Genomic DNA, 6,000 nt, shown 5'->3' on the forward strand with positions numbered 1-6,000 from the left:
TTGGTGCTTTTAGAAGGTCACTTTTTTTCCGGAAAAATGGCGGCGTGAGGTGAGCCTCTGTAAAGCTCCCCTGGAATTTACAAAGAATAGAACAACAAAAACTCCACAAAGGACTCCCTGCACAGCAGACAGGCAAGACAAAGAGGCCCACTACCGACTGAAATCACCTACAGGTGGGAGATTCGCGGGAGTGGGGGGAGGAGGAAGGGAGAAGTGCGGAGACGGAGCCGCTGGCGCAGGACGCAGACCTCGCTCAGTGCGCCGAGCTCGCTGCTTCCCGGAACCACCGCAGCTGCGGGAGAGGGAAGAACTCGGACTGCTAGGGCTCCGCTTATGGCCCACAGGGCTGAGGGGACAGCATATAACATGGCTGAACCCAACGCTCACGGCAGAGACCTCGGAGAAAAGACTGAGGGAAAAAGGCTGAAAACGGTGGTTTAAGCCCGCACTGCCGAGCAGAGAACGGAGCCTTAGGCACTGAGACTAGCCGCCCCCTCCCTCCCCTCCCAGAGCTCGCCCCGCCCCCACCTGCCCGGTGCTAGAAGCGAAACAGTAGCAGTGTCAGATCAAAACAACAGAAAATTTGCTGTTTTGAGAACTGTGGCCCACAGACACAAATTCACAGCCCAACTAGTTCCGGCAAAGGGGAGAGAGCTGTGGAAGCAGGACCGGCTGTGGTGGTCGCCGCCATTGCTCTGGGCCACCTCTCACAACTCACCCCGCCCCTGACCCCACCTATCTGGGCGGATCCCTACAGGAGTAAACAGATCTGCTGAAACATACGGGCTTTGAATCAGGAGCTGGAAGAGCTTTGGAATATCAAAAGCTCTCCGCATACCCACCGGGACACTGCGCCCTGTGACCTAGATGAACTATTAACAGAGGAGAAGCTCGTCTCCCAGGGAATCCCCCCCATTGTGTGAGAAGCTAGAGTAGTGCAGAGAAAACATAGCATTACCTTGTGAGAGAGAAAAAAAAAGCCTGCAGTCAGGGAAAAAGTAAAACATTCTACCAACAAGTACTGGAAAACAAAAGAAAGACCTCTTCCTATCAACCTGTTGCAGAAGTCACTCCTGTAGATGTCTAGGAAGAGAAATAGTAAACCAGTAATCGCCATGAATAATCAAGGCAACAAGATAGCTCAGAAAGAAAGTGAAAAATCTCCAGAAAAGACACTTAAAGATACAGAAATATGTGACTTAAATGACAGAGAATTCAAGATTGCAGTTCTGAAAAAACTCAACGAGATACAAGAAAACACAGATAGGCAGTTAAATGAAATCAGAAACTCAATCAAAGAACAGCATGAGCATTTTATGAAAGAGATTGAAATTTTAAAAAAGAATCAAATAGAATTTCTGGAGATTAAGAACTCAATAGAAGAAATTAAGAATGAAATAACCAGCTTAGGTAGTAGAGTTGACCAGACGGAGGAAAGAATCAGTGACATCGAAGATAGAAACCTGGAAATTACACAGATGGAAGAAGAAAGAGACTTGAGACTTAACAGAATGAAAGAACTCAACAAGAACTTTCTGACTCCATCAGAAAGAGAATATAAGAATAATGGGCATACCAGAAGGAGAAGAAAGAGAGAAGGGAACAGAGAATATATTCAAACAAATTGTCGATGAGAACTTCCCAAACTTGTGGACAGAACTGGACCCTCGAATCCAAGAAGCAAATAGAACACCTAATTACCTCAATCCCAACAGGCCTTCTCCAAGGCACGTTGTATTGAAGCTGTCTAAAATCAACAACAAAGAAAGAATCCTCAAGGCAGCCAGGGAAAAGAAGACGGTAACCTACAAAGGAAAGCCCATTAGATTATCATCAGATTTTTCAGCAGAAACTCTACAAACCAGGAGGGAGTGGAACCAAATATTCAAACTATTGAAAGAAAGAAATTATGAGCCAAGAATAATATAGCCAGCAAAGATATCCTTTAGATATGAAGGAGGAATAAAGACCTTTCCAGACATACAGAAGCTGAGGGAATTTTCTAATACACGACCTGCACTACAAGAAATACTAAAGGAGGCTATTCGACCACCATCAACAGGGACAATTTGTGGCAACCAAAACATAAAAAGAGGAAGAGTAAAGGCCTGAACCAGAATATGGGAATGGAGAAAGTAAGCGTGCTGAAGAAAATGGAATACACTAAATATCAAACTTTCTTTTACATAAACTTAAGGGTAACCACTCAAAAAAAAATCCAGAGCTGAAATATATACTGTAATAAAAGAAGAAACAGAGGGAAACATCATAGAATACCACCACACAGAAATAATAGACAACAACAAAAAGGCAAAGAAACAATGGAGACACAGCCTTACCAGAAAACTAAAGATAGAATGACAGGAAATCCTCACATATCAATAATCACCCTAAATATAAATGGACTGATCTCACCAAGAAAAAGGCACAGAGTAGCAGATTGGATCAAAAAACTAAACCCAATCATATGCTGTCTCCAAGAGACACATCTCAGCTACAAGGACAAGCATAGACTCAAAGTGAAAGGGTGGAAATTGACACTCCAAGCAAATGGTACCCAGAGAAAATCAGGTGTAGCCATAATGATATCAGATGAAACAGAATTCAGGGTGAAAAAGATAACAAGAGACAAAGATGGACATTTCATAATGGTAAAGGGGACTATACAACAAGAAGACATAACAGTCATCAATATTTATGCCCCCAATCAGGGAGCACCGAAATATACCAAGCAACTACTAACAGAACTAAAGGGAGAAATTGACCAAAACACAATTATACTAGGGGACTTAAATACATCATTGACAGCTATGGATAGATCATCCAAACAGAAAATAAATAACGAAATAGTAGCCCTAAATGACACATTAGATGAAATGGACATAATTGACATTTATAGAGCACTTCATCCTAAAACATCAGACTATACATTCTTTTCTAGTGTACATGGAACATTCTCAAGGATAGACCATATATTGGGACATAAAATCAGTCTCAACAAATTTAAGAAGATTGAAATCATACCATGCATATTCTCTGATCACAAGGCTTTGAAATTGGATATCAACTGCAAAAAGAAAGCAGGAAAAACACAAATACATGGAGATTAAACAACATACTTTTAAAGAAGGACTGGGTCAAAGAAGAAATTAGAGGAGAGATCAAAAGATACATAGAAACAAATGACAATGAAAATACATCCTACCAAAATTTTTGGGATGCAGCGAAAGCAGTTTTAAGAGGGAAATTTATCTCATTACAGGCCTATCTCAAGAAACAAGAAAACTCCCAAATAAATAACCTCATGTTACACCTTAAAGAACTAGAAAAAGAAGAACAAGTAAAACCCAAGGTCAGCAGAAGAAAGGAAATAACAAAAATTAGAGCAGAACTAAATGAAATAGAGAACAAAAAGACAATAGAAAAAATTAATGTGACAAAGAGCTGGTTCTTTGAAAACATTAACAAAATTGACAAACCCTTGGCTAGACTTACTAAGATAAAAAGAGAAGACACTAATTAACAAAATCAGAAACAAAAAAGGGGAAGTTATCACGGACACCACAGAAATACAAAGGATCATCCAAGAATACTATGAAGGACTATATGCCACCAAATTCAATAACCTAGAAGAAATGGACAAGTTCTTAGAAACATATAGCCTTCCAAGGCTGAACCATGAAGAACTGGAAAATCTAAACAGACCAATCACCAGTAACGAAATTGAATCAGTCATCCAAAACCTTCCCAAAAGTAAAACCATTTTCAATACTGGATAATGGGAATATGACACCAGAGGGCATGATAGTAATCGATTTTCAGAATGGTCAAGAGAGTGACACAATGAACTCCAACTACCATTCTTGTGAAATGAACACTTGCTCTAGAGATGGATTTTAAACTGCTGATTAAAAAGCCAATATGCATAATGAAGTTAAGACTTGGGGAGTCATTGAATAAAACTAATAATAAGGAATAAGTATTACTAATACAGACAGATTCTTGAGTTTTCAAAATACAGAGATATGTTCCTGTATTAATATATATATATATGATTTAATTATGAAAATTCAACTTACAAAGTCTTTTCCTGTGTAATTTCCACATTGAGTTGTTAATTTCTGATTGTGTCTGTAAAATGGAAATGACTATTTCAGGCAACCACCATGCAGTAAATAAATGCACTCTTGGATATTTATCCCAGAGGAACAAAGACATGTTACACAAAAACAAAAGCCTATACACAAATGTGCACAGCAGCTTTATGCATAGTGCCACAAAACTGGAAACAACCTAAATGTCCTTCAGTGGGTGCATCATTTAAAAAACTGTGGTACATCCGTACCAAGAATACTACTTAGCAATAAGAAAAAAACAAAACAACTATTGATACGCACATCAATCACTATGAATCTTCATAGAAAGATGCTGAGTGAACAAAATCAATCCGAAAAGGTTCAATATTATGTGATTACCTTTATATAATATGCTTGAAATGAAAAAGTTATAAAAATGAACAGATTGGTAATTTCCAAGGGTTACAGAAGAGGGTGAGGTGAGCAGAAGGGAAGTGCGTGTGACTAGGACAACTGAAGGAATCCTTGTGGGGATGGAAATGTTCTGTATCTTGACTGTATCAATTGCAATTTCCTGGTTGTGATCATGTACTGTCATTTTACAAATGCTACCATCAGGAGAAACTGGGGAAATGGTGCATGGGATCTCTCCGTATTATTTCTTAACAGTCACATGTGAATCTGCAATTATCTCAAAATATAAAAGTTAATTTTAAAAAGTATTGATAAAAACATAAAAATTAAACACAGAGGAAATACTGTCCTAAATGAATTCCCAAGTAATTAGATATATGTCATATATAATTTTAAATTAAGAGGATGGAGAGTATCATTATTAAATCGTATCCTTTTAACTTTCAGATGAAAAAGTGCATAGAATTATTATACTACCTAATGAGTGTTAAGCCTGTTTTTTTGTGTGTGTGTGTGTTTTTTTCAATCTAGTTGTGGAGGGCACAGCTCACTGGCCCACGTGGGAATCAAACTGGAGAACTTGATGTTAGGAGCACCGCACTCTAACCACTGAGCCAACCAGCCGCCCAACATTTTATTTTCTCTAGCTTACTTTATTGTAAGAATACAGTGTATAATACATGTAACAAATAAAATATGTGTTAATTGACTGTATATGTTATCAGTAAAGCTATTAGTTAACAGTAGACTATATGTGGTAAACTTCTAGGGGAGTCAACAGTTATACATGGATTTTTGGCTGCACAGGGGATCGGCACCCCCAATCGAGAGTCAATTGTATACATATATATCATTCAGACAGGCTCACATGTTAACTTGCAAGTAAGCCAAAATATCAGACCCTTCAGTTTTTGATTTAATACCTACCTTCAGGATGCTTTCCAGATCCTTCCAGGTGTGATCTTTAAAACCTCTGGGAGTTTCTGTCTTCATTCTGTAATCTATTTTAGTTGTTGTTGTTAGTATACTCACACTGAACCTCTTTCCCAATAGTAAGCTGCTGGAAGACAGAATTATATTGATGATGAGAAATACATCCTTTCTCTGTCCTGTACACATTTTCTGGCCCTTAGCAAACATTCAATAAATGTTGAGTTTTCTTAATATAAATTGAATTTGACTTCAAACTGTTTTTAGAAGTCTGAACTTTTCTCCTACTATGTTTTTCTCCTTATTTTCACTTTTCTTTGAGTTTTAAGCATTTCAATATCATATTTCTTTATATCGAGTACTTTTCCCCCAATACATTAAAAACTGGAAGAGCAAGGAGTTTTGCATTTAGTAACATTTATTTCAGAAGATTAATGTCTGGCACATGTGTTCTTGTTTTAAATAAAAGGTAATGGTTTTTCATCCTAATCAATGTTTTCTGATGTAGCTGTAATGTGGACCTGACTTTTATCATTTTTTAAAATATCTAAACAGGTTATATTTTCTAATTTTTGTATTG

General features: G+C 37.9%; 1 long non-coding RNA gene across 1 annotated transcript in view; it reads left to right on the forward strand.

Moving 5' to 3' along the window:
• The window catches only part of LOC141573097 (uncharacterized), a 54,969-nt gene extending 49,274 nt beyond the window's left edge, over positions 1-5,695 (forward strand). The window contains exon 4 of the long non-coding RNA XR_012498659.1: positions 5,022-5,695. This is a non-coding gene — a long non-coding RNA (uncharacterized LOC141573097). The remainder of the gene's footprint in view (positions 1-5,021) is intronic.
• The last annotated feature ends 305 nt before the right edge of the window (positions 5,696-6,000 follow it).

Source organism: Rhinolophus sinicus, linkage group LG09 (genome assembly GCF_036562045.2).
Source record: "Rhinolophus sinicus isolate RSC01 linkage group LG09, ASM3656204v1, whole genome shotgun sequence".
Taxonomy (NCBI): Eukaryota; Metazoa; Chordata; class Mammalia; order Chiroptera; family Rhinolophidae; genus Rhinolophus; species Rhinolophus sinicus.